The following is an 11930-nucleotide window of genomic DNA, read 5'->3' on the forward strand; positions in this document are numbered from 1 at the left end:
TTTAATTAGCTTATTAAGTAGAAGAGCCTGGTAGTGGGTCCTCCCCCTTTTTTTATAGCCTTTGGACTTTTTGTATTAATGGACCTTGGTGTCCTGAATCTGCTTTGAAGTGAACAGTCTTCTTCAAAGAGTGGTTTGGTCCCTAAGCTGGAAGAGAGGGAGATCGGAGCTGTTTACAATAACAAAGACAAGGAGGCAAGCAAGTAAGAGAACTGATAAAAAGAAGGGGGAAAGGGAGCCCAAATAACATTATTGAGGATGCTATTGAGGAAAAGCAGAGAAAGAGGAGATCAGTGTTTTTTTAAAATTTCTATCTTTATTTTATTTTATTTTTATTAGCCACCTCGCTTCTCACTCTCCCTACATGGCCTACTCGCAGCCTTTAATGGTGGGTCATGTCTGAGCTTGGGAAGGGAGAAATGGAATAGAGAAGATTGAGAGACAGAGAGTGACAGGAGGAGGATTGGAGTAGGAGATACAAAGAAGATTACAAAAGCCAGTTGAAGGGAGAAAACGGTTGTGGGTGTCAGGAGGACAAGGGAGGAGACGACGGAGGATCTTCTAGATCAGAATCGGAGAGAGTTCGGAGGACAGATCGAAGTAGGCAAGAGTTTAGAGGACAAATCAAAGGTAGGAGTTGTGGAGACTTGAGAGAAAGAGTGCATCGGAAAGAGGACGGGGGAGGAGATGACGGCAGACCTTGTTGATTGGAGCTGGAAAGAGTTTGGAGGACAGATCGAAGACAGGAATTGGGGAGATTTGAGAGAAAGAGTACATCGGAAAGAGGACAGGGGAGGAGACAACTGAAACCTTATTGACCAGAACTGAAGAGCATTTAGAGGAAAGATTGGATTTGGAGAAAGTTTTGATGGAAAGAGGACAGGAGGAGGATACATCGGACTAATCAGTTGGCAGCTGTGATCTGGGATTGATAGATTATTTAGCCCCAAATTAATTAACAAGCAGGAAAGAAGAAAAAGTACTGAACAATAGTTGGAGTAACTTGTAGAAACTAAGTCCTTGCTAATGTGATTAAGTATATGTTAATGAATTAGTTTATTGGGGAATAGTTTTTTGCTTTGGGGAAAAAAAGAATATATCAAATGTAATACATGATTAAATAGCAGGGAATTAGTCAGGGACTTGATTGGGCATTTATTAAGCATAAATTTAATGGAGTATAAAATATAAATTAATAACAGTAATAACTGAAGTGTATTAAAAATGGACAAAATTAATTGACTCTTATTGAAATTATATATTAACTGCTCATTGAAAGTTTTCAAGGAATTAATTTGTATCATTTGATATTACATAAATACATAACAGATCCCAAAAGGTAAAAAGGAATTAAGTATTTGGACGTGATTTAGCTATTAAGGTTACATTAATTAAACAAGACTCGCGTGATTACCAATTGTATTCTGATTAGATGATATTATAAAAGGGTTGTGATAATTGTAATTGAAATAATTGAACTGAAGGTATAGGTTTATAATATTTGATTTTATAAGAATTTTCTTTAAAGCTAAAAAGAATACTAAGATAGAATGGCATCAGGATTTAAAAAAACAAACAGAAACCTCATCTACAACTCAAAGAAGAGGATCAGACACTTCAAGCAAACCCACAGATGCTACCACTACATTCTTCATGGAGGAATTCAGGAAATTAAAGAAGAAATGAGAGAAGAATTATGGATATCAAGAAAAGAGGCCAAGGAAGATATGCATACGGAACTGGATACTTTGGGGGAAATCTTCATAAAATTTCCAAGGATAATGAAGGGCTTCAAGCAGAAACAAAAAATTAAACATAAAAACAGAAGAGCTGGAAGGAGCCACAAATGACCTACAACAGTCACAGAAAAGACAGGAGGATAAACTGCTTAATCAAGAAATTTGTTACAGGGAGAAATGTTTGAAATTACAAGGGATTCCTGAAGAGCTAAATGAAGACTTATATGGAAATGTATTACAAGAACTTGCAAAATACAGTGGTACCCCGGGTTACGAAATTAATTCGTTCCGCGGCGCCCTTCGTAACCCGAAAGATTTCGCAACCCGAAAAAGCCATAGCCGCTAGCGCTGGAAGCCGCGATTTCGTGCGAAAAAGCGCCGAAAAGCACCAAAAAATTTTTTCGTAAGCTGAAAAAAAAACCGTAACCCGGAACAGTTTTTTCCTATGGAATTTTTTCGTATCCCGGAAATTTCGTAACGCGGTGCTTTCGTATCCCGGGGTACCACTGTACCTAGAAGTGAATGAAGAGGAACTCGATTTTTCAATTAATAAAATTTCTTCAAATTAACTTGATGGTGGCAAGGGAAAGGAAACTGGCTTGCGATGTCGTAATAGTTTTCATTAAATCTAAGTACAGAGATATGACTTTACAAAAAAGCTACACAGATTTTATAATTGGAGGAAACACAATAAAAATTTACAAGGACATTCCAATAGAAGTTTTACAAAAACATCGAGATTACAAATTCTTAAGAATAGAATTAGAAAGAAGGAAGATTCCTTATTCATGGGAAAGAGTAGGAGTATCGTTTTTATACAAACAAAAATGCTATCAAATTAACACAATACTTAAAGCAAAAGACTTTTTAAAGAAAGCTTAGATGGGAAGAAGAGAAAATGTCTAGAGAAGAGTTGAGAATGACAACAAGGAGTGTTGGAAGACAAGTGAGAGAGGAGGAGGGGGAAAAAGAAAAAAGAAGGATATGATGAATTAGGCGATGATACTAATTCCCCAGAAAATCCAAATCATCCACCGGAAGAAGGGGAACTAATAATGAAGATGAACCTTGAATCGTGGAATGTAAAAGGTCTTAAAATATAAGCTGAGTAAAATTTTCACTACCTATATTGGAAGAAATTAGATATTATATGTCTGCAGGAAATTAAAATAAAACAAAAAGACATTAAATATTTAAGAACTCCAAAATTGGGCCAATGATTCATTTCAGCAAACGAGAAAAGAAAAAGTGGAATAGCAATCTAAGTAAACAACAAAATGGCGGCTAAAGAAATCAGTAAGGATGAAGCTGGCCACTTTTTGGGTCTAGAAATAAATTGTGATAGTACTCAATGTTTCATACTTGGAATCTACACGCCAATTGAAAATAAACTTTCAGAATATTAAAGATTTATTTCACTATTTGGATTACGAAAATATTCTGTTATTGGGGGATATAAATGGGGTGATCGATCCAATACAAGATAGAGCCCCATGTAAAATATCTTAAAAGAAGCAAGGTAAATTACCTAAGACCTTTTTTGAACTGAAAGAAGAATTCAGCCTTTGTGATGTTTGGAGAAAACTATATCCGACAGATAGGGGACATACTTTTTTTTCAGAATCTCATAAATCCACTTTGAGAATCGACATGTTTTTTACTTCTGGAATGTTAACTACTAAAGTCAAACAGATGGAGATCTTAACTAAATTCATATCAGACTACATCTTAATTACTTTATCTATGGAAACAGGATATAAACAATTCAACTGGAGACATAACGACTGTTTACTTAACAATAAACCTTTTTTGGAAAAAGTGAAGAAAGACCTTACTAATTTCTTTAAGGAGAGTTGTGATAAAGTAATGTCTATGAAGACGATATGGGACACTAGTAAGGCTGTAATACAAGGAATACTAATTCAGAGGGGAGCAGAAGTTAAACAGAGAGCAAAGAAAGAACTTCAAAAATTGGAAAAAGAAATTTGGGAAGCAGAACTTAGCTTAAATAAGGAGCCCACATCAGATAATAATAATAATAATAATAATAATAATAATAATAATAATAATAATAATAATATAAAAATTTTTATTTCTATCCCCGCTTTTTTGGCCAGGCAATCAAAGCAGCTTACAACAGTTAAAATACATCCATATATACATACTACCGATACCCCCCCCTTTAAAACGTTAAACAATGTAATATTAAAAAACTACATATTAAAACCACTAAGCTGAATAAAAATCATCATAGGCAGAGTTCACTGGATGGGAAGTCTTATTTGTGGCCAAGCAATTTTAAGAGAAGAATAAGAAAATAAAGCTCTTAAAATATTGAAGAAGGAATTGGATAATGGATTTACTTTGGAAATTGAAAAGAAGATGAAATATATTAGACAAACCAATTTGAGAAGGCTAACAAAGACTGGGGGAAGGCTAACCAAGTTGAGGGAAAGGAAGGCAGAAAAAGATCATATTGGAAATATGGCATAAAGGAAAACAACAAATGATCAAGAGATATTCAAGAAGTCTTTTGGAAATATACAGGAACTATGTAAGAATGATGAAATAACAGCACAAGAAGTGACAGACTAATCTGGATGGAACAGACTGTTTAAAGTGATTTTCACAACAGAAGATTATATTAATGTGGCATTTACATTAGAAGAGGGACAAAGCAACCGATCAATAAATCATAAAACAGCTGGACCTGATGGTTACATGCCTGGTATTACAAAAAGTTCAAGGAAGAAAATAAAGGTCCCGTTGTAGAGAACATTAAATGAAATTAAACAAAGTGAATTCCTGACTCTTGGAAGAGTGCCAATAAAGTTTTTAATTCCAAAGAAGAGAAGATCCCAAGTTATGAATAATTACAGGCCAATTTCTTTACTCAATACAGATTACAAATATTAACTTGGCGGAAAGACGCAAGAAAGTATTTAAAGACTACTTATAAAGACCATTCTGGATTTCTACAATCTCATAAAGAAAAATAAAGAAGAACAATCCGGGATGTTTAGAATACTATGAATGTAACATGATAGAAAATTAGCTCTGATCTTTGCAGATGCTGAAAAGGCATTTGATAAGGTAATAGAGGATGCTATTTTGAAATACTGAAAAGGATGGATTGGCAAATTTTCTGACCTGAGTAAAAAAGAACATATGAGACACAATAAGCACAATTAAAATTAATGGGAAAAGATCTAAAAATTCGAAATATGAGGGAACAAAACAAGGATGCCCCTCTAACCTTACTTCATAGTGGTGTGGAATAAAAAAGCTTTCGCAATAGAAAAACTTTGGAAATTATAGAAGATTTGGAAGATATCTGATTCAAATTATTAAAACCAAAAGGCCTTAATAAACAAAAAATGTAACAAGAGGGAAGAAGATCAACTTACGAAATTATCCGAATGCGAATTCTAAGGAAGTGAGATACTTGAGGATCGATATCAAAAAAACCACTGATAAAATTATGACAGCAAATGGAAAGAAAATAAAAAAGACTTAAATCAATGGATCAAATTAAATCTGATCCCCTAGGAAGGACAGATGTGATTAAAGGATGGTTTTACCAAAAATGAACTTTATTCCAGACAATACCAATTTTGAATACTGAGCTCCTTTTCAAAAATTGTGTGGCAGAAGGACAGTAAGGAATTATATCGGAATCAAAGAAACCAGGTGTGAAATTATATAATTAACAAACAGAAAGAGATGAAAGGGACTTCCAGATTTAAATTGTACTACCAGGCTAATGTTTTAAAACGGGATTCAGAATGTATTACTTAGAAAATGAAGAAACTGCTAAATATAGAAGGTCATGATAAAGGTTTGGATGCACGCGTACCTTTGGTACGATAAGGCGATTGTACATAAAGAATTCAAGCACCACGTAATTAAAAGATCTTGTATGACTTGGTACAAATTAAAAAAGTTTTATATAAAAATCCATTATGGATATCCCCCCCCCCATGAAGCCTTTTTGGGATGTTGGAAATCCTAAATATTGGTTAACATACAAAGACTTTTACATAAAATAGACCGGAATAAATAGCATAAAACATTTAGAAACTTACCCAAATCGATTGAGAAGGATGCTCTGGCTTCTGTATATACGTTAAAAGAGAGATTCAAAGGGGGTAAATGCAAGATTTTTGGTGAAGAACAAGCAAAACTAATAAAGCATTGATATACAAAGGAACAAAAAAACAGCCAAAATCTGTAAAGTGTTACAAGAACTAGAGCAGGAAGAAGACAGTATTGGAAGAAATTATCAAAGGGGCAACCGATTGTGGGAGGATCAGTGTCTCGACAGTTGGAAATGCAACAACCAAAACCAAGACGTTTACAATCACAAGCACTGAAAGAAATATTTTAAAAGGGAACAAAGGTTTTAGGTCTGACTCCTAACAAAATGGAATTTATAATTTGATGTCAAAACAGTATTGGAAATGTCAATCACAATAGGACTGGATCCATTTGTGGGAGTGTATGAAAGTGAAAAAAAATGGATGCTAATACATAAATGTAGAGAAAAGACATTTCTCATAAAGTTCCACTTGGGCCAGAAATTTATCTTTAAATATGTGAACAAGATCCCTTCATCAATGAAAGGAAACATGGACATATACTGTTGTATCTAATAGCAGCAGCAAGAATCACATAGCACAAAATGGAAAGACAAAGAAAGACATTCCAAGCTTAGATGAACTGGTAATAAAGGTTTTGGAAAGAGAGAGATGGATAAATTGACAGCTCTTTTGAATAATAAAGATGTAAGGTAACGGAAGAAGATTGGGCACCTGTACTAAAATTTGTACCAAGAAATGGGCTGAGAGATAGAAAAGCAGAGACAGAAACATTAAAAAGTCTTGACACAAGATATTTCTAGGAAAAGGAAATATGGAGAAATGTTAATATATTTTGGAGTGCATTATTTTAAATGATATAATCAATAGAATGGACTTTTTGTTACATATATTAGGTTAGAGAAAAAGACAAAAAGTTGATTTATAGATAGGACTAGCTACCAGACAACTAGAGGAAGTAGTATAGGATTATGATGTATAAGTAATGTAAAATAAATTAAGGATTATGATGTATAAGTATTGTAGAGATATATTTGAATAGAGATTGGCAAGTAGAGATTATGGAAAATATAATATAACATAAGGTTGGAGATGAAGAAGACAGAATTGAAATATCGAAGATATCTTATTTCTGTTGCATAACAGAAAATCTTTCTTTAGTATTTTTTTTAATGTGATGTGTGTTGGTGTGTGTGTGTCCTGAACAATCAGAGCATGAATGAATGCTGTTTTTATATCAGGTTTAGGTAGGTAGAGGTGCTCAAAAGAGGTTACTCGTTAACTTAGTAGTATCACCCAAGCTGCTATAGATCTGGCATGAGATTCAGGAGAATGGCTGCTGGCATAACTGATATAATGCAGTCCCACTGATTTTAACTGTCTTGGCTCCATTATATGGTATACTGGGAACTGTAGTTTGTTGTGGCACCAGAGCGCTCGGATAGGGAAAGCTAAATATGCATAAATTACCAATCTCACAATTCTATCTCTTGGCAGTTAAAGCAGTGCAAGCAGCATTTAATTCTGCAGTTGTGATGCCAGTCATGGAAACCTTCTCTCTATCAGGAAGTTAAACAGGATCTTGGACAATCTCTTTAAGGTGGCATCATGTATGTCTGAATGAGTAATGTAGAGAACTTCAATTAATGCATCATCAGTTTCAGTGCACTTTACATCTCTACAGATCTGTACTTGTTATACCTTTACCAACAAACCCAGTAAATGGCAATCATGTAATTTACAAAGTTATAAATGCTAGATAAGCAATACAAGAGAAACATAATGGCCTGTACACATAGCCAAAAGCGCTGTGTCAGCGCCAAAATTAGGGTTGCAAGAGCATGCAGCAACCACATGCTCTGCACGTAATACGTATGGCGGCACATCTTTACGGGGTGCGGTCATATGTGGTGCGTGTCGATGACATCATGCAGAAACGCCAAATCCAAACAATGTGGCGGTGCATGACGTCTCCATGCACCCCGAGGCAAGCTTACGGCAGCCTTGTGGCATCGCTGCAAAAAGGGGGCAAAACGGAGCTCCTTTTGGGGAACAGAATCATTCTCGTGGCAAACTGCAATGACCGACAGAAGGACCCCTTTCGCCCTTATGCTGGGGTGGGTCTGGAAGGCATGAAGCCCCAAGACACCCATTTTCCAGGCCATGAGAAAGCGATTGTGTTTGCTTCCTACACGGGCGCCGAAAAATGATAGATTGGGGCCGGGGGCGGCCAGTGAGGCTGCCGGGTTTCCAGTTTCAGCATGAAAGGCGGTGCTGTACTGCCCAAAATTGAGAAACAAAAAAAGTTTTGATATATTGTTTAAACCACTGAACATATAGAAAAAAGTGCAAAAAATTAGTAGGAAGTGCCCAGGCGAAAAAGTCCAATTATGAGGCTGTCTGGGAGTCCAATCATTCTTAAGAGATATTAATAGCCTTTGTTATAAAGCTTCCAAATTCCTGCTTGCGGGATTTCCCATGTTGAAGATAAGTAATGTGTACATTTATGGACAAGGATATAGGACAAGAGACCCTGGGAAATTCTAAGTCTCCATAGTGTTTTTGTGGGTGGTTTCGGGCTATGAGGCCATGTTCTAGAAGAGTTTTATTTTGTGATGTTTTTTTCTAGTAATGTGGCTGGCATCTTCAGAGAAATGCTAGTAGCCAGTTCTCTCATCTGTGCTTTCTTCAGCTACATCATTGTTATGGTAGCAAAATATACACATTTATGGTGGGGCGTTGCAGTCATCAAACTGGCAGTTGAAGAGCTCAAATCAATCCTGAGGATTAATTAGAAATAAAGCAAGATTATCAATTATAAAAATCAACAAAAACAGTGATTAAATGATGTCCATAGTAAAAAGGGCATCTGATCAATTTAATACAGATTTTTGAAACCTGCAAAAGAAGAAAAACCACAACTAGAACAGAGGTCTGATAACTACTAAGATGATGTGTGGCTCTATAAAGGCAAGTAGAATGGGGAACCATGGGTCTCCTGTTATCTCAAGACTTTCCCTTTCCAGAATTCCGGGAAAGTAATTTGGTCAGAGATCTACAAAGAGGACTGGTCACTTGCATTAGAGACACTAGTTTGAAATCTCGTTAGTCTCAATAAGAGACACAGGAACGGCAAATGCTTGCCCGCTTACAGGATCGCATATGAAAAAAGAGGAAATTTTGCCCTTAGAAGAAGGCAAATTCTCAACTGCAAATAAAGAGTTGGAAAACCAAAAGACAGGGTAAACACTCAATCTGAAAGAATAATTCCAGAATCAATTACCACACTTCTCTACAAGATTCAATAGTTGCTGGATCAGTAAAAATCAATATTGAACTAAATCTTTTTATCTTATCATACATAGAATGCAAGGAATCACTTCCAAAAGCCGCACAACAAAACGAACAGACTCCAGAGATATTATATGGATTTGCAAATTTTCTAAAGAAACTTTAGTTTTGAACACCTTGTCAGATCACAGATCTTAATGAAATGATGGGCAAAAAGTGGTCAGGTGTACAAAGAAGATTTCAGTGGAGACACTAAGGAAATAAGTAAGTAAAAGTTTATGTATATACCGCCTTTATAAGACCAAGGCTGTTTTCCAACATACATACAAACAATACAGCAAGATAAAACTTCAAACAGAGCATTAAAACTTTTACAATAAAACAATAAGCAACTACAATTCGTGCCAGCTTGACATGCTGAACGAAGGGGCGAGGAGAGAATACTTAGGGGTCAGGGAGTCAGGGGTAAGCTTGCTGAACAAGAATGTTTTTTAACCCCGCCCTAAACTGGGTAAAGGAGGCGGCTGAGCGGACTCAATGGCAGCGCTTCCAAGAGGCTGGGGGCCGAGATGAAAGGCACTCTTAGTGGTGGCAAAATCTGGCCTCTGAACCCTTAACATTGCTGCCCAGTTGTCTGAGTGGGCGTGGGCGGATTGTAAACGGGGGAAGAGGCGGTCCTCTAAGTAATATAAGAATAATAATATATAAATAATAAGTACTTTATGTATATATATACCAAATGCCCTTCGCAACATCAGGGCGGTTCCAACATGTAGTCATAACAATTAAACAATAATACACACAACACGTAACCATCAGTACAATTACAGAACTGCGCCAGATCTAAATGTCTCAAATGGCTAACAGGGGAATCGGGGAGGGGAATCACAATGTTCATAGAGGGGATTTTACAAAAGGGGCGTTCAGACAAGGTCTAAGGATAAGGCCTTCTGAATAAGAACGCTTTAGGCCCCATTTTAATTGGGCAGGGAGGTTGTCGACGGGCTCATAGGCAAGTGTTGTTCCAGAAGGATGGGGGCCGAGGTCGAGAAGGCCCTTCTGTGGTCTCTGTAATCTAAAACCTCTGGAATTTCAGTAACTGTACCAGGGGCCCAAGCTAATTTAGGGCTTTATAGGTAACAACCAACACCTGTAAAAGACATTCTTCCTCAAGCCCTTTACAGCTGTTTCTGCTCCCAAGGGAATAAAAACAGATGGGGATCCCCTTCAAGCTCAGTAGCTTTCCATGTCAGGATGTAAGGAAGGGTGCATGCTTGGGAAAAGATGCACATAAGCAGAATTTACTGTACAAACTGCAACTCCAAGAATTCATAGCCTTGAGCAGGCAGTTAAAGCGGTGCCAAACGAGGTTATATTCCAGTGTGGATGCAGGCCCTCATGTTCACATGCTTCCCGAATGCACTCAATTCAATTTCTTTCTTTGGGGTGCTACCAGAAAAACACTTACCCAGGATACCGTTTTCCCCCCTCGTGAGGGTTTTTTTTTTTTTTTTAAAGATTTGCATTGTTGGTAGTGTGAATAACAATCCAAAGAGACCCAAGATTAATCCTGCATGCCTGGATGTATCTGTCTCTTCCATTGAGGGGAGAGAAAGACTCTCATTTAGCTTCCTGCCCCCACTGTTTCTTGGCAGCCAGCTGCTCCAGGGAACAGTGGGAAAGATTGCCATCGCTGCTGCTGTCTGGAAAGACACAGCTGAGGGGCAGTTTTCTCCCAGGCTCACTGGCACTTTGGTGGGGAACACAGGGCTGGCGAGCATAGGACATGGAGACCGTGAAAAGGATGCTGTTACAATGAAAAAAATTAGTGTGAATAACAAACCCAGAACTAATGAGTTGGCTTATTCAAATCATGTCACTAAAAAAAAAAAAAACATCTGAGTGATCTCTTGTCTTCTAGTGCCCACATGTCAAAAAGAAAGGGGAGTGGCTCTGCCTGCATTGATTTTCCTCTACATCATCTTAACTGACAAAACAAGAAAACACATCTTGACAAAATGGAGGGTGGTTGTGTATGATGTTAACATACATTGTATTTTTTTTTTCTTCTCATGTGGATCTTTATGCCTTTGCATAATGAAGAAGCCAGCAGAACTTCGAAAGCTGCATAGCAAGAAATACAACTATAATTAAATAACGAAGGACTCTCTTTCATTTTTGCAATATGTTTGGTAAGCAAATTCCACCTTTAAACACATAGGTTGTCCTTTAAACTGAAAGGTAATATAAACTACTTGGAACATAGGCCCAGAGACAGACCGCCCCAAAAGGGCGGCTTGCTTGGCAGCATTTCCCCTCTGGAGGAAGGCCGCAGCGGCCAAACTGCACGGCTTCCCACTGGAGTAAAAAAGAACCAAGTATTTCTGGGTTCTTTTTAAGGCACTGGAGGGACATTGTGAGTGCGCCACTGGGGCACTCACGATGTAAGCATGCATGGTGATCGTTGGCCTCTGAGGAAGAGAGAAGGCTGGCCCAGTACCATCAGGGGCTAGTGTAGACAGAGGCTCCTCCCTCCCTAACTGTCATCGTTCGGGCGCTCTGAGGGAGAGAAGGCTGCCAGTACCATCAGGGGCTAGCCTGAAAAGAAGAGCCCTCCCTCGGTCAATCTGCCTTGTCCAGGCCTCCAGAGGAAAAATCATAGAATAATAGAATCATAGAGTTGGAAGAGACCAACTAGGGCCATCCAGTCCAACCTCCTGCCATGCAGGAAATCCAAATCAAGCATCCCGGACAATGGCTTGCACACTATTGTATGTGTGCAGCCAGTTCTTTTTTAGTTATA

This window comes from Sceloporus undulatus, chromosome 2, assembly GCF_019175285.1.
Source record: "Sceloporus undulatus isolate JIND9_A2432 ecotype Alabama chromosome 2, SceUnd_v1.1, whole genome shotgun sequence".
In the NCBI taxonomy this organism is placed as follows: domain Eukaryota; kingdom Metazoa; phylum Chordata; class Lepidosauria; order Squamata; family Phrynosomatidae; genus Sceloporus; species Sceloporus undulatus.